This window comes from Mandrillus leucophaeus, unplaced genomic scaffold, assembly GCF_000951045.1.
Source record: "Mandrillus leucophaeus isolate KB7577 unplaced genomic scaffold, Mleu.le_1.0 Scaffold1095, whole genome shotgun sequence".
Lineage (NCBI taxonomy): Eukaryota > Metazoa > Chordata > Mammalia > Primates > Cercopithecidae > Mandrillus > Mandrillus leucophaeus.
Genome location: NW_012099154.1, coordinates 520,341 through 536,897, shown reverse-complemented (window position 1 = coordinate 536,897; position 16,557 = coordinate 520,341). Strand labels below are relative to the sequence as shown.

The 16,557-nt window shown below is 51.4% G+C and overlaps 1 pseudogene across 1 annotated transcript in view; it reads left to right on the top strand.

Annotated features, from left to right (window-relative positions):
- LOC105546329 overlaps positions 1 to 16,557 on the top strand; it is a 48,435-nt pseudogene that overhangs the window by 15,865 nt on the left and 16,013 nt on the right. The window contains exons 7-13 of the transcript XR_001007076.1: positions 325 to 472; positions 713 to 869; positions 1,108 to 1,257; positions 4,892 to 5,029; positions 8,160 to 8,323; positions 8,944 to 9,121; positions 15,641 to 15,815. The product of XR_001007076.1 is annotated as an olfactory guanylyl cyclase GC-D-like (transcript). The remainder of the gene's footprint in view (positions 1 to 324; positions 473 to 712; positions 870 to 1,107; positions 1,258 to 4,891; positions 5,030 to 8,159; positions 8,324 to 8,943; positions 9,122 to 15,640; positions 15,816 to 16,557) is intronic.

Genomic DNA, 16,557 nt, shown 5'->3' with positions numbered 1-16,557 from the left:
ACCCACCCATCTACCTGCCTACCTACCAGCTACCCACCCACCCATCCACCCACCCATCCACCCATCCATCCATCTATCTATCCATCCACCACCCACCACCATCTATCCATGCATACATTCATCCATCCATCCTCCATCCATCCCTCACCACCCACCTGTTCATCCATCTGTCTGTCCATCTATCCATTCATTCAACATTTCTGATGCCTCTCCATGCTTAGCCTTGTGTTTGGTGCTAAGTGCAGGTGGCCTAGATGTGGATTGCACCTGGTCCAGCCCTCGAAGGCCCCCTGGGGGCTGCTAAGGTGCCCATTTCCCTGACAGATGCGGGAGCTGCAGTGTGAGAACGTCGCCACTGGGCTTTTTCGTGACCCCTGGGGTGAGTGCTCTGGTTCTGGAGAACCTGCTGCGGAACGAGGCTCTGCACCTAGACTGGACATTCAAGGCCTCCCTGCTGCTGGATTTGATCTGCGTGAGATCCCTCCCTGGGCCTGGCACTGCAGGCAAGTGGGGAGGACAGGGAGATAGGAGATGCTCAGATTTCCCACAGCTGGGCTCTTTCAGCTTTGTCTAACCCAGGGATGTCCAAACAGCATGGCCACAGGTAAACGGGGAGGCAGGAAGGCTTTCTGGGGCCTCTGGGAATTCCGAGAGAACCAGGTTTCCTCTCTTTCGTTACAGATCCAATGGACCCCCATTATGTCCATCTTAGGGCATGAGGTATCTGCACCACTGACATTTCCCTCCTGGCTGCCTCAAGTCCCAAAACTGTGTGGTGGACAGACACTTTGTGCTCAAGGTCACTGACCATGGTTATGCAGAGCCCCTGGACACTCAGCAGGCTCCCCAACCCTGGCCAGCCCCCGAATGTCAGCTCAGCGCAGGAGGCTGCCAGTAGGTTTTGGGGCCTCTGTTTAACCAGGTGTTTGTAAGGTCGGGGGAGAGGGCAATCTCCAGTCCTCTGGCATTGGTGACCTTGAGTTGATCGCTTCTCCTCTCTGAGCAAGCTATAGGCTCTTTACCTGTGAATTGGGGAGAATAGATGCGCCCGGCCCGGCTTGGATGGTCAGTAGGTGATGGTGGCGTGACCCTGCCCTGTGATTGCAGAGCTGCTATGGGCAGCTCCTGAGCTGCTGCAGAGGCCTGGGTGCCCTGGGTGAGGCACCCTCACAGGGGACATCTTCAGCACTGCCATCATCCTGCAGGAGGTGCTGCCTCGGGACCCACCCTACTGCTCCTCGGGATTCCCAGTGGAAGGTAGGCACCCTCCTCCCCCTCCTTGACTGTCCTTGGCTAGAGTCTCTGACTAGTGGGAAACTCTATGGCAATCAGGAAATCTGGACCTGAAAATAACCACATAGACACGCACGCCTAAAGTCTGACCATGAGAACTTGACTTAAGCTGGGCTGCCTTCAGCAACTCTGCCAGAATAGCAGCTGACCCACTCCAGGGGCTAAGGACGTTGTGCTCTGGGTGAAAATCTCCATCCCGCCTTCCTCCCCAGTGTCACCGCCATGCCTGTAGGTGCTCATGCCCCGACTGCACCTCCCCTCCATGCCCAGCACAGGCTACACAGAGCTCAGCTCTACTCCAGCTGTGTCACTGTCTTACTCTGTGACTTTACGCAAACCGCTTACCCTCTCTGAGCCTCAATGTTCTCATCTATAAATGGGAATCCAATAACAAATGTGCCAGATCCCCAGTCCCGTGACCAATGTGGCCAGGCTGCTCAATACCAGGGGGCTTCGTTACCTGCCCAGGCAGGCTCCTTCAGAGCATCTCTGTCCTCACACTTCTGGCTCCCTAGGATAACCACTGGCTGCTTCCCCATCATTACCTGGCCTGTACACACTTTATCTCTTCCAGCCCCAGGGCCAGGGCCCAACTCCAGAAATGTTTCCTCCCCTCTGTGCTCTCTGTCCGGGCTCCCTGGACCCCAGACTGCTGTTTCTGTCATCCTCCTGCTGCCTCTTCCCAGTCCCAGGGACCTGGTACTCCACAGACACCTGGGCACCTTGGCCCACAGTGCAGACCAGTACAGAGCTGAGCCCACCATCAGATCCTACCCCAATGGATAATCTTTAACTCACAGGAGGCCTAGCCCCACTGCCTTTCTCCACCACAGCACTGCCCCATGAATAATGAGCATTCCAGGCCCAAATTTATGAAGTGGAGGAGTGGGAAGAAGGGGGGCTTTGTCAGACCATTTGTTCAACACTCCTCGGCTGCCTCCCCATCCTCTGCCTCTGAGGAGGGAAGGGCTGGCCAGATGGGATCTGCAAACCATGCCACCAGTGCAAGGCACTCCAGGCCTGGCTCCGTCCAGCTTTGGGTGCAGGGACCCAGGCCTGGAATGCTCTGACCACCCGTGAGGAGGCTGTCAGCCTAGGGCCCACTGCTTCCTGCTGTGTGCTTTCCTTGGCCTCAGGGAGTACAGGGCTCAAGCCACAGGCTCCAGGGAACACCAACCTAAGCCCAGCTCCACACCAACTTGCCTCGTGACCTTGAGTAAATCCCTTTTAGGCTCCAAGCCTCAGTCTTCTCATCTGTAAAATGGGAACCATGATGTCTGCCTTCCAGAACAACTGTGAGGATTCAGTGAAATGCTGTAAACAAAGCGCCTGGCATGCAGTGGGAGCGCAATAAATATCTGTGAGGTGATGTTAGGAGCGTGCTAAGGGGGGTCCCAGGTTCCCTCCTGACTCTAACATCTCTTTAGGATCCTGTGGATGGGGGGGTCACTTTGCAGTTCCCAAGGCACTTTCATGTGCATGATACCATTTGACAACCCTGGGAGGTAGCTAATCGCCCCTTTTTTAGAGTTAAGTGAGACTCAGAGAGGAGAAGGGATTTCTCAGAGGGGAAGCTGTGGACCTGGGATTGGGTGGACATCCCTGGTCCAAGCTCAGTGTTCTAAAATCTCTTGGAGTCATCTGTGGGGCACCCTCTTAGAGCCCAGCCAGGTCCGGCCAGAGCTGGACGCTCAGACTCCTCCCTCAGCCCTCAGCACTGTCCGTCAATCATGGCTATGCCTGGGCTGTGGACAGCATGCCTGGTGCAGTGAGGGGAGCATGAGACCTGGCCTGGCCTGGGGCAGGGGTTCCCAGCAGGTTCACATATGAAGACTCCATTTTAATGTCAAAAATGGTTAGAGCCTCACATGCTACTATTTGACTTCTAATATCCACTAACTGAGAACATACCCAGTGATAAAATCTGCTGTGAAATCAGCAACACTTTGAAATGGGTTTGTATTGTATTCATTACAGTGCCATCTGCATACCTTTGAAAAACAGCAGTACATGTACGCATGTGGTGTATGGTTGGTTCCATCAGCACACAGTCCTTTGTAAGCACATACAACTTCCCAGATCCCACACTCTGGGGCCCTCAGGGTCTAACGCCTGTAGGCTGGGAACCTCTGGGCAGAGGAGATCGTGCAGGCTGGGTGCAAACCAGGCCCAGGTCTAGTGTCTGCTTTTGACTGGCCCTATGTAGGTACCTGATTTCACTCCCAGGAGCCTCAGTTTCCCTGTCTGTAGAATGGGATGGTGACTCCTGCACTATCCCCAACAAGGCCAAAAAGGGATGGGAAGGGGACTGAAACCCAGAAAGAAACTTCTCCTCTCTGGCTCCAAGGGCTCCCATCTCCCTCACTCACGAGAGGAGGATCCCAGCCATCCTCGGAGGAGATTAACCTATTCTGCTTTGCGACAACCCTTGCAAGTACATAGTGTGGTTGTGCCCGTCTTCCAGGTGAGGAAGCTGAGGCTCAGAGAGGTGATGCGCCTTGTGTGGACCGTAAATGGGTCATCTGAAGTCCCGCTCTGATCTGTGGACTCCAGAGCCTGAGCTCGGTGTCAGCCCCTCTTCCTCCCAGCCTACTTTAGAATCGTTCGGCTCCCCATGGCTCTCCAGCAGGCAGGGGTTATTTCCATCAGTTGTTAGGTGGGGAAATTGAGGCTCAGAGTCACAGCAGAACTAGAACACTGACTTAGCCTGGTGTGGAGACAGGATGACGCGAGGCCAGGTTTTCTTGAGTACAGAATCATAATGATGATGATAATGATAAGCAGGCAGTGTCGTTCACACCTGTGGGGAACCGGCACACCAGTGTCTGAGTGGCAGGGCTGCAGGAAAAAGCTGCACTGTCAAGGTTTCAAGATCATTGGTAGTCGTCGTTGGCAACAGAGTAGCGGCAGCTGTTGTGGGGCCTGAGTGTGGGGGAGAGTCTGCCAGGTGCCGGGCACCTAACATCCATTGTCTTCCACCTCAGCACTCTTCTCAGGAAGGCAGTTTATTGAAGACCAGCCTGACTAACATGGAAAACCCCGTCTTTACTAAAAATACAAAATTAGTTGGGCATGGTGGCACATGCCTGGAGGCTAAGGCAGGAGAATCACTTGAATCTGGGAGGCGGAGTTTGCTGTGAGCCGAGATCACGCCATTGCACTCTAGCCTGGGCAACAAGAGCGAAATCCTGTCTCAAAAAAAAAAAAAAAAAAAAAAAACAGAAAAGAAAAGAAAAAAGAAGGCAGTTTATTATGCTCATTTCACAGATGGGGAGACTGAGGCTCAGAGAGATCATTGTCTTCTCCACCATCCCCTAGTATTGTGATGGCAGATACAGAATTCAAAACCAGCTCGCAGTTCTCCTGGCTCCCAGTCTGAGACCCTTTCCTTGGCCACACCCAGGGGAGACCCAGGAGAGCAGCAATGCTGCATCCACTGGCCAGCCATACCCTGGACACAGGAGCTGAGGAATATCCTCAGGCCCAGAACCTGGCACTGCTGTAAGCCTACCCTGCACACACTCTCAGGATCTGAGGTCAGGCTCCTTTCATGACCCTTCCCAGAACCCCAGGCCCACCCACATGGTGTTTGTTGCAGAAATCATCAGGAGGGTGGCATCTCCCCCTCCTCTGTGCTGGCCGCTGGTGACCCCTGATCACAGGCCACATGAGTGCTGAAGCGGTGCTGGGAGGAGCTCCAGAGGACAGACCTAGCGTGGACCAGATCTACAGCCAGGTGAGTGCTCCCCAGAGGAGTGGGTACTCACAAAAAATGGCACATTTGTTCAGCTCACTTAGCCTACTGCAAGCCCTGTGCTTTCCCTGGGACCTGGAAAGTCATGCAGTAAAAGGCAACTGCCCAGCGCTGTCACCCCTGAGGCCCGCCCTTTAAGGAGAGCTTTCTCAGGACCACCGGTTCCAGGGACATTTATCCCCTGCCTTCCTGAGTGTCAAGCCCCACGCTAAGGGCCATGCTTCCCTCCTTTCATCCTCGCCACAGCCCTCTGAAGAAACAGTGTTAGTTTCTTGGCTTCATGGGAGAGAAATGAGGCCTGGAGAGGCGGGGGCGCTTGCCCAAGGTAACTGAGTGAGTGAAAGGTGGGGCTGGAGTCCAACCCAGGTCTGTCTGTCTGCAGAGCTGTGCCAGCAACCCCACCTTGTACCAGGCCTCCTGGCACCAGAGGAGAGAGGCCATTGTGGCTGTGGAGACAGTACTACTTCCTGAGTCAGTGAGGGGAAAATGTGAGGGGCCCTGGGGCACCCCCAGGACTGCCTTGGGGATTTCAGTGGGAGGGGCAAGGCAAGTCTGTGCAAGCTGGCAGGGCAGCAGTGGAATGTGTGAGTGAGCAGTGGATTGAACATGACCAAGCTGGCTGATGGCTTCCATGGGGCCAACCCATCAGACCCAAGGGGACTGTGCCTCCCCTCTCCATCCTCCCCTCCCCATCCTCCACTCCCCAGCTGTGGTGGAAAGTTGCCAAGGAGCAGTTTAGGGAGCAATAAAGGGGTTAGGACAGGTGACGAGAGGGAGAGAGGCAGCAAGGCAGTCCAAGGAGACGCACACAGGTGTCCTTTGAGAAGCCCTGCCCATCACCTCTCTTTCCACACCCCCTCAACACTTAGCTCTGGCATCAGGGGTGGTGCCCCCCTCCACAGATGAGAAATCTGGAGCTCACAGTAAATGATCTCTAAGCAGTCACCATAATGGTGGGTAGCAGCACTAGGATGAGCAACCAGTTTATAAAGCACCAGCCTGGGATCTTTCCAGGGGATCAGAGGTTGCCATGGCCGTGAGGTGGGGAAGAGCTCTTGCTCTGAGTGAGGGGCAACTGTGAGATTCTTGCCCAAGATTCCTGCCCAAGGCCCAACAGCAAACAAGGCTGAGATGGGCACACATGAATTCAGCCTGAAGAAGGGGGAAATGGCATCATACTGTGGGGAGATGAGGGGTCAGATGCCTGGATTCACATCTATGTGAGAATCCAGTGGATATCATCCCACTTACCCACTGTTTGACCTTGGACAAGTTAATGTTCCTATTGGGCCTCAGCCTCCCTGTATGTTTCCTGGAAAGATAACTAACCCTGGCCTAACTCTCCAGATAGGTGTGACCATCCAGTGAGATAACTAATTTTTTTTAAATGTAGCTCTTTGAGAAGGAGAGAGTGAGTAAGGTACAAGAGAAAGAACACTGACATTAAAGCCAAAAGGCCTGGGTTTAGGGAGGCAGAGGTTGTGGTGAGCTGAGATCATGCCATTGCACTCCAGCCTGGGCAACAAGAGTGAAACTCTGTCAAAAAAAAAAAAAAAAAAAAAAGCTTAGGTTTATATTCATTTCACATTGTTCTAGGAGTAGTAGCCAATGCAATTAGACAAGAAAATTAACATTGCAAAGGAAGAAGAAATATGTATAATTCCAAATGATAAAATAATTCAGTGGGGAGGGCTGGTGATAAAATTAATATAAAAGACTTTAGTTTGAAACTCAGATCCACCACTGTGTGCTCCTTGGCAAGTTATTCCACCTCTCAGATCCTTTGTCTCTTCATTTATGAAATGATGACCTTCCACGCAGAGGTGACCTTGGAGTTGGCTTCAGGTCCTTGTTGGTGTCTCAGGGTCAGCAGCTGTCATGCCCACCCCGTAAAGCTTGTGCCTCTGCTTTTCTTGGACAATACAAAATAGGTGCACTTCAGGGCTGCTGCCACTCCCTACCTTGCAGACATTTGGTTGAGAGACGTGGCATTAATGGAGATTGGATGTGCATACCTACACACACACAACACACACACACAGAGCGCACACACACACTCACAAGTTCAAGATGCTGGATTTTGACAAGCATGAACCCCTTCACTTTGACCATCACTGATTTGCTTCTTCTACTGACTGCACTCTGGGAAGGTGCAAGCAACACTGGGTAAGGTTCTGGCAAGTCTTCCTAGGAAAACTGCTGCCAGATTTCTTTGCTTGGCACTAGGAGTAGTTGTATTTCTTTTGAGCAATTAGTTTAATGTTCCCTTGTCTTATGGACCCCATGGATTGTGTAATCTGTATTTCCCTCTTTGTTTTGTTGCTAGGAAGTTCATATCCAAAATAGTGACCAAATTCTAGCATGGATTTGGCATATAGATTTCAGTCCTAGATTTGCCTTTTTTTTTTTTTTTTTTTTAAAAAAAAAAGCCTTTACTCTCCTTTGGTCCTAATATCCGCATATGTTTATTCTTTTGTTGTGTGGTACTGCTTTTATTCTTCTTCATCCTTAAAATTTTGGAGGAACAAAGTAGAAATAGAGATAGATTATACATATAAATAATCTACATATATTCTTTCTATCTATCCACCCATCCATCCACCTACCCTTCCATCTGTCCATCCATCCATCTATCCATCCATCCATCCATCCATCCATCCATCCATCCATCTGTCTGTCCATCCATCTGTTTGTCTATTATCTATCTATCTATCTATCTATCTATCTATCTATCTATCTATCTATCTATCTGTCTGTCTGTCTGTCTATCTTTGAGAAGAATAAAGAATCTCACAGTGTTGTTGTGAGACCCAGTGCAAGAGAGTTGTGTTTGTTAACCATAATGCTGTGCTGGGTACAGGCTCCTTTGCAAAGTCCTCTTGCTGCCTGCCCACCCTACACAAAATTAACCCATTAATCTGACACAAAGCTGACTGCACTTTTCCCTTGTCAGAGCCACCGTCCCCCTGTCATTTACATATCTGTTCCCCACAACAATGCAGCTCCTTCAAGCGGGGATTCTGTTTGGTGCATTTCCGTGGCCCTAGACTCCCAGCTGAGGACCAGGTGTGCTGACTTTCATGTCATTTTGGCATTTTTGTTCCATCTTCAGTTCAAAAGCATCAACCAAGGCAAGAAGACCAGTTTTGCTGACTCCATGCTGCGGTTGCTGGAGAAATATTCCCAGAACCTGGAGGACCTGATCCAGGAGCAGACTGAGGAACTGGAGCTGAAGAGAGAGAAGACAGAGAGGCTGCTCTGTCAGGTGATTCCCCTGTGAGTGGCCCCTGGACTTGAGTGTACCTCTAGCCTCAGCTCTAAGCCCAGGGCCTGGAATATAGTAGGTGCTCAGCAGATCTGGATTCCATGAATTTATTCAATTCACTCATCCATGTTTATTTATCTAACATTCTTCTTATGCAGCACATTACTTTGTTTAGTTAGTTTTGTTTATTATTATTATTTTAGATACAGGGTCTCACTATGTTGCCCAGGCTGGCCTCAAACTCCTGGCCTTCAGTGTTTCTCCTTCCTCAGCCTCCCAAAGTGCTGGGATTATAGGCGTGAGCCACTGCACATGGCTTATACAACATATTTTTATAGAGCCCTCACCATATGCCAGGTACTCTGTCGGGCACGTGAGTGGAATTTCTGCTCTCTCACATCCTTGGGAGCAAGGAGCTAGGCACAATGCTTCCCCCACCCCAATATCACTTCACAGGAAGTCATGTCCAGACAGGGCAAGTATTCACTCCAGGGCAGTCAGCACACCAACGGACTTGTACCAGATCTGCTGATGCTCAACACAGTTTCCTCCCAAATATCCCTTCCTAGCCTCCAAACTGTCAAAAATAGGCCCTCATACCTTATGTGTCTGGCCCCTCCCATCCCTTCAGGTCTGTGGCCAACGTTCTGAAAATGGGGGTAACTGTGGAACAGGTTCCCATATACTTCAGTAATATTGTAGGTTTCACCATCATCTCAGCCCTGAGTGAACCCATTGAGGTGGTGGGCTTGCTCAACGATCCCTACATGCTGTTTGATGCTATTCTGGGCAGCCATGACGTGTGTAAGGTGAGAATACCAGGAGGCTGGCATTCCATTCCTCCTTTTACTACTGTGTCTTGATGGTACATTTAGTTCCATTCATTTATTTATGTGTTTGTATCAGCCAGCTATTGCTGTGTAATAAATACCCCCCCCAAAACTCAATAGGGTAAAATGATAAGCATTTACTATTGTTCACAAGCCTATGGGGCCACCAGAAGCTTCTTCTGGACACACTCATGCATCTGTGGTCAGCTATGGGTGAGGTGGCAGCTCTGCTGATCTCATTTGGGTTCTCTCATGTCTCTGGAGCCTTGGCCAAGAGAACTCAGTTCTGTTCCGCAGCCTATCTTCCTCCAGCAGGCTAGTCCAGGATTGTTGACATGATATGGCAGGGTTCTGAGAGAGAGGACAGAAGTACACAAGGCTCTTGAGATCTAATCTGGGATCAGGCATATTACAATTTCTGATGTATTCTATTGGTCAAAATGAAAGACTAGTTCAGATTCAAGAGCTGAGGAAACAAAGTCCACCTCTTGATGGGAGAAGCTTCAGTCTCGTTGCAATGGGGTGAACATGGAGCGGGTGAAGGATGTGGGCCATTTTGCATTTAATAGACCACAGTGTTTACTTGTCCATTGTCTGTCTATTCAACCCTTTACAATCTTATCAGCAGGCTTTTCTGTGCCTGACCCTGTGCTGGGCATGAGCGGACAGATGACTCAGCTCCCATTCCTATGCTCAAGGAGCTCTCAGTCCTATAGGTAAAAGATGATGACCCGCAGTGAAAGTAATAATCCTGGGAGGCGGAGGAGGCTGAGAGGGCCCCAACCCAGCTAGGGGTAGATGTGTAAAGAGCAGGGAAGACTTTCTGGAAGAGGTGCTGTCTTCCCAGCATTGTCCCATCTGGGAGTGGCAGCCCCAGGCAGGCAATGGGTGAAAAATGTGCGAAAGCCTGAGGCTTCAGAGGGCCTGGTGAGTGTGGGGAAGCTGAATAAGCTGGGCTGACTGGGCATGAATGGGCCAGGAGTGGGGAGCTGGAGGCACTGGAGAGGACAACAGAGGCCTCAGCAGGGCCTTCAAGCCCCTCCCTGTGCACCTCTCAGTCCTGGGTTTGAGTCCCAGCCTGGCCACCAGCTTCTGTGTGGCTTTGGGCAAACAGCTTCCCCTCTCTGGGCCTCTGTTTCTTTGACTGTGAATAGGAATGGCCACCACAGTTCTGGGAGGGCTCACAGAGGATGGGAGGATCCTGCCCCCCATGCACAAGTGGATGTCAAGCACGGAGTGTGAAAGGGAGGCACCTCCTGCTCACCACTTCTCCATTCTACCCGTGCTGTGGGGACCTTCCAACCCCAACACTGCCCCTTGTTCTGATCCAGGGGGTCTAGGGGCAGCTTCAGACATGGTGGGGAAGGTATGGAGGGAGGTCCCAGGAAACACCACGCCAAGGCTCTATTGGCCTTAGCCCTAATTTGTGACTCACCAGCCTGTCCAGCCACAGCCCTCCACAAAGGCAGGGACAGGGGAGGGCCAGGCCCCGAGGGCTGGAGCCAGATTGAAAAGGATGCCTTGGGAGGAATTTTTCGAGGACACGATGAACTCTGAGACGCCAGACAATCTGCTGATAGCATTATTTATAGTATCCCAACAACCATAATCGCCAACACTTATTGAGGGTTTAGTGTATACTGGATGCTAGTATTAAATGCTTTATATGTATTAGCCCATTTATTCAGCAAAACAATTTATGAGGTAGGGACTGGTACTGCTAATTTATATATGAAGAAAATGAAGCAACAGAGGCTAAGTGGCTTGTTTGTTAACATGATCTCAGTGGGATCTGAGGCCAAGATTTGAGCCAGGTTATGGTGGTCCAAAGGCCCTTGGTCGGGGAGGCTCACCATCCCCATGAGATAGACATCCTCAGGATAAAGCTGCGGGTTCAGAGTGGTCCACAAGCCCTCCAGGAGCTGCCCCACATACCTCCCCAGTTGTGTCTCCACCTCTGCAGGCCTCTGGATCCTCACACATGTCTCGCTGTCTCTAGCCCCCAGGCCTTGGTACCTCTGTTTCTCCTCCTGGAGCAGTGCTCTCCCTCCTCTTCACCTAGCTCCCTTCTGGCCATGTGTCTGGTCTCAGGTTAGCCTTCCCCCCATCCCAGACACAGTTAGGGGTGCCTGTTTGATGCTTGCATAACTCCCCCTACATTGCATTTTATGGTTCCACCCTGAATCACTTCCCAGTGGCTGGCAGTGTCCAGCACATCATAGATCCTCAGGAAATGTGTGTTGACAGAATGAGGAGGACACTGAGGCACAGAGAGGGAAGTGACCCACTTGAGGTCACACAGCTGGCCAGCAGCAAAGCCAGAACAGGAACCTACAGCATCCACCACGGTGCTCCATCCACTGCACCATACTGACCGACACGCACCCACAGGACCTGCGCCACCGACACCCAAGGGTGCAGCTTCCCTCCTGTTCCCCATTCAGGACCTTAGATCCCCGCCCTGGCCCGCAGTTCCAAGGCGTTCCTGAGTTTCCCTCTTGCCTCCAGAGTCACCCTGGCCCCACAGCCCCAGGAAAAGATTCCTCATCTCATCTCGCTGAGCCCCACAGCTTTGATCTGCCCTGAGTCACCCTGGCCTCATCTCTTCCTCCGCTGCTAATCTTTCCTCACACATGTGTCCCCTGGCTCTGAATCATCCCGTCTGACTGCTCTGAACTCTGGCCAGGAGGTCTGCATCTTTCTGGCAGAATGAAATGAAATCAAACAAGGCCCACACAACCCTCCAGATGTGGGGAAAGAGGAGGCCCCTTCTTCATGATGTGCGAGCATCTCTCATCACTCATGTCATCCGCCTCGGTTTCCCCTTCATCCCCAACAGGATCTGGTTACTGCTCTTTAATCCGGTCTGGGTTGGGAGGCAGCCAGGCAATCATTTCCTGGTTTCGCAGGGGTCTGCGATTCCCTCCCGCGCTCGCTGAGTGTGCACTTTCATGGACATGACTCCAGAGCGGAGCCACTGGGGACTGTCGCGGAGGCAAGGCCTCAGCCCCACCTGTGGCTCAGCCAGGCGTAAGTCCTGCCCTGGCCCGATTGCCAAGCCACCCTGGGCATGTCACCTCTCTGAGCCTCAGTACTCCATTTATAAAACAGGGATGAAAGTGTCTCTGGTATAGGATTGCTCTGCAGATTAAGGAATGTGAGAGAAAGCGCCATGGTTCATTGAGTCATCACCTTACCCTTGGGCACCTGCCACATGCCAGATGCTGAGGCATCCCTGAAAGCACAGAGGGAAGGGACAGCATTAGTTAATCGCCTACAGAGGGCTCACTTGGCTGGGGAAATTTCACAACTGATCTCATCTAACCCTTTCAGTGCCTGTCAGGGGTATGGATTACTATCCTTACTGTATAGATGAGGACGCAGGCACAGGGAGGGTAAATGACTCACTTGGGGTCACACAGCAAGTCAGTGGTGGGGTTAGAATTCACATCTGCGTTTGATAGTAGGGACCTTTTGCTTGCACCTCTCCCCTGGCTGTTTCTCCCATCTGTGAAGGGAACCACTGCCTCACTTTCAGCTGAGAGCCCACTATGATAGGCAACTTTGAGTACATCACCTTTACGAGTCCCTGGAGAACATGCCTGTGCCTGGTCATCTTTCTGTCTCTAGGGTTAAGGAGTGAATGTTAATCACCCTGCACATTCCCTTCCAGCTCAGGCATCAGGCAGGTCAGCAGCTTAGAGATCAGCTTTAGCAGATCAGAGAATGTGGTCTGGTTGTATGGCCACCGTGGGGCTTTCTACTCCTCTCCCCTAGTCTGGACTGTGGGGTCACACATCTGAGGCAGGGCTGGGTCCCCAGAGCTGGTGCACCCTCCCTGTGTCACAGCTGCACACCCAGCAGGCAGGGTGAGAGCAGAACCTCCTCAAAGAGAGAGAGAAAGGGCCCAAGCTATGTGCAGCAAGAGGCAGCATAGTGCACAGACTCTGGAACTGGACTGACCAAGTTCAAACCCAGGCACTGGCTGCAAGTGACCTTGGCAAGGGACTTCATGCCTCTGACCCAGTTTTCACCTGCAAAATGGCCTTAGTAATGGTACCCATATCCTAGAATTCTTGTGACCATCCAATGCATTCATAATTGTAAAGGCTTTGGGACTGTGTCTGGCACATAGTAAGCACCATATGAGTGTTTAAGAGGCACTTAGTCCTTTTTCCAGTCTTGCCTATCAAGTAAGGCATTCCTCCTCCTGCAGTGAGGAAGAAGAGAGAGCAGGGAAAGCCAGGAGTCTCTCATGATTTTCCCTCCTGGGGAGTGGAGTGGAAAATCTCTTTTGTGGAAAGGTGCACAGCTTGGGGCAGCCCTGCCACCACCCCTGCCACTCTTACCACCAGTCCATGAATGCTGGGTGGACAGCAGCAGGCAGACCACAGGGCGGGAGAGCAGGCCACAGCCCAGAGGAGGGAGACAGCTTTCTTGCTGGGGACTGGTAAGATTCTGTGCCCTAGATGGCGTGTGAGCGGACCGATGGAGGGGTGGGGTTTCAGCAGATAGAGACTGGGGAGAGTTTTTCAGGCAGAGGGATCTGGTGCTCCAGGCCTCGAGGTGAGCAAGCACTGGGTGTCTCTTGAAATGGTAGAAAAGGTTTCTGTCTGGCTGAAGCATGGGGAACCAGAAGCAACTGTTAGAAAACGTCAGGCAATCATGCAGATGAAGGAGGCCCTTGATAGCTAGGCCAGGGGGCCTGAATTTTAAGCCACCGACCATAGGGAGCAAACTGAAGTGCATATCAGAGCGGAATGTGATGTGATTAGGGCAGATCACCTTTTGGTGGTGCGGTGGAGGATAGCTGGGGTGAGGGAGAGATCACAGGGCCGTGTGGGCGTTGGTAGTGGGGCACAGTCCACACTTGCAAGTCGCGTGAGAAATTTTTTGAATTACAGCGCCCCCTATGGGCGGTGGTGCATCACTATTCTTGTGCACCAGATGCTAAGTGCAGAAGTGCCTGGCAGGGGAGGCTCTGCTGCCCAGGACTGGTGAAGCCAACAAGTGCCTGCTTTAGGAGGAACAGTACAGGAGCCGGGAAAGACTCAGAGGGTAGAGTTGCTGTCTTCACCCTGGCAGGCTTGGCCTGTGGCAGGGGAGAAGGCTATGCTTCTTTCACATCTGTGTTCCGAGCACCTGAAACAGGGCCTTAGGAACAGAAGACTGTGCTTAGGAAAGGTATACGCGTACAGTTCAGGGGGTGGAACTGGAACCAACTGGTGAAAGGCAGGTTTTAACTCAACTCAAGTTTTGAAATTCAGAGTTACAGCTGGGGGCAGTGGCTCACACCTGTAATCCCAGGACTTTGGGAGGCTGAGTCAGGCAGATCACCTGAGGTCAGGAGTTCAAGACCAACCTGGCCAACATAGTGAAACCCCATCTGTACAAAAAATATAAAAATTAGCCAGGCATGGTGGCTCACGCCTGTAGTCCCAGCTACTTTGGAGGCTGAGGCATGAGAATCACTTGAATCCAGGAGGAGGAGGTTGCAGTGAGCTGAGATTGTGCCACTGCACTCCAGCCTGAGCAACCTTGGTAAAAAAAAAAAAAAAAGAAAGAAAGAAAGAAAAAAGAAAGAAAAAAAGAAAAAGAAAGAAAGAACAGAAAGAAAGAAAGAACAGAAAGAAAGAAAGAAGAAAAGGAAGAAAGAAGAAAGAAAAGAAAGAGAGAAAGAAAGAAAGAGAAAGAAAGAAAAGAAAAGAAAGGAAGGAAGGAAGGAAGGAAGGAAGGAAGGAAGGAAGGAAGGAAGGAAGGAAGGAGAAAATCAGAGTTGCCTAAAGAGAGAAGTGGCTACTGAAGAAGGAGAAACTTTCCTATCAAGGGATGTGAGTAAGCGAGAACAGCCATTGGGGTGGGGGAAATTGGGTGGGTGACCAGCAAAGCCCCTTCCAGTTAGGAGATTCCAAAACCGTAATGATGAGGAGGAGGACGACAGCAGCCTCTGTGTATTCAGCATTGGTATGCCTGCTTCTGTAAATACTTCACTGCTAACATTCATTCCACATAAGAGGAAACTGAGGCTCACCCAGGTGAAGTTGTCCAGGTAAATGGCAGAGCCAGGGCTTGAACCTACATTTGTCTCATTCCAAAACCTACATTCTTTCTAGTACACCTTTGGAAGGCCAGCAGGGTTTGGAAAATGGGAAGCGTCCTCTAAATATATACAGTCCTCTCCAAATTAATCCCTGATGTGCCACTATGGCCTTGAACAGATGGGGTACCCAGGTCTGCCACCAAGGAGCTCAGGGCCTGAGGCCAGAGACAAAAAAAAAGAGCCATTGTTGCCTGGAATACAGACAAAGGTGATCTGAAATGTACAGATCCAATCGTTGCTAAAGTGCCTGGAACTGGAGGCCTAGCAAAGATGGCACTGTGGGCCAGAGACCCACGGGGCGGGTTGGGACTCCCAAGAAGCAGCCATGTGTAGCAGGATGTGCAGTGGGCCAGGGAGGGTATGTTCTCATGCTGGAGTGTGAAGGCTGCTGTTTCTAGGTGGAGACCACTGGGGATGCCTACATGGTGGTGTCGGGGCTGCCTCAGCACAATGGGAGTCAGCATGTCGCTGAAATCAACAACATGGCCCTGGATATCCTCAGCTCTGTGGGTGACTTCTGGATGAGGCATGCACCCAACGTGCCCGTTTGCATGAGGGCTGGCCTGCATTCAGGTATGGGCTAGGGGCCTCCAGGGTGAGGCACCACATCCCTCTCCCAGTCTTCCCTGGGGCGCTGGCTGGGACGCCTCCAGTGGCATGCTTCTGGATGTCTGAGATTCTCAAACTCTATGGTAAAAACATTCTGTTTATTTTTCCTTACATTATTTTAAGGTCCTAATTATGTTATAAATAAGAGTCAGGTCGGACATGGTGGCTCACGCCTATAGTCTGAGCATTTTGGGAGGCCCAGGAATGGGGATCACAGGAGGTCGGGAGTTTGAGACCAGCCTGGTCAACATGGAGAAACCCTGTCTCTACTAAAAATCCAAAAATTAGCTGGGTGTGGTGGCTCACACCTGTAATCTCAGCTACTCGGGAGGCTGAGGCACGAGAATCGCTTGAATCTGGGAGGCGGAGGTTGCAGTGAGCCGAGATGGCGCCACTGCACTCCAACCTGGGTAACGGAGTAAGATTCTGTCTCCAAAAAAAAAAAAAAAAGAGAGAGAGAGAGAATGTGTGATGCTGATAGTCTGATGGAAGAGGCAGGACAGAAACCTTCTGTGGTCATGCAAACAACCAAATGTTTCCTGGGATGGGTCTGGGAGAGTCATCGGAGTCATGAATATACCCTTTCCATGTCCCTGCTCCTTCCACCATGGTTCCCCTCACCTGCAGGATAAAGTCCACTGGCACTGCCACCAGCACCCCACCACCACCATAGCCTCTCCAACCCCATCTCCCACCACTCCCTGCA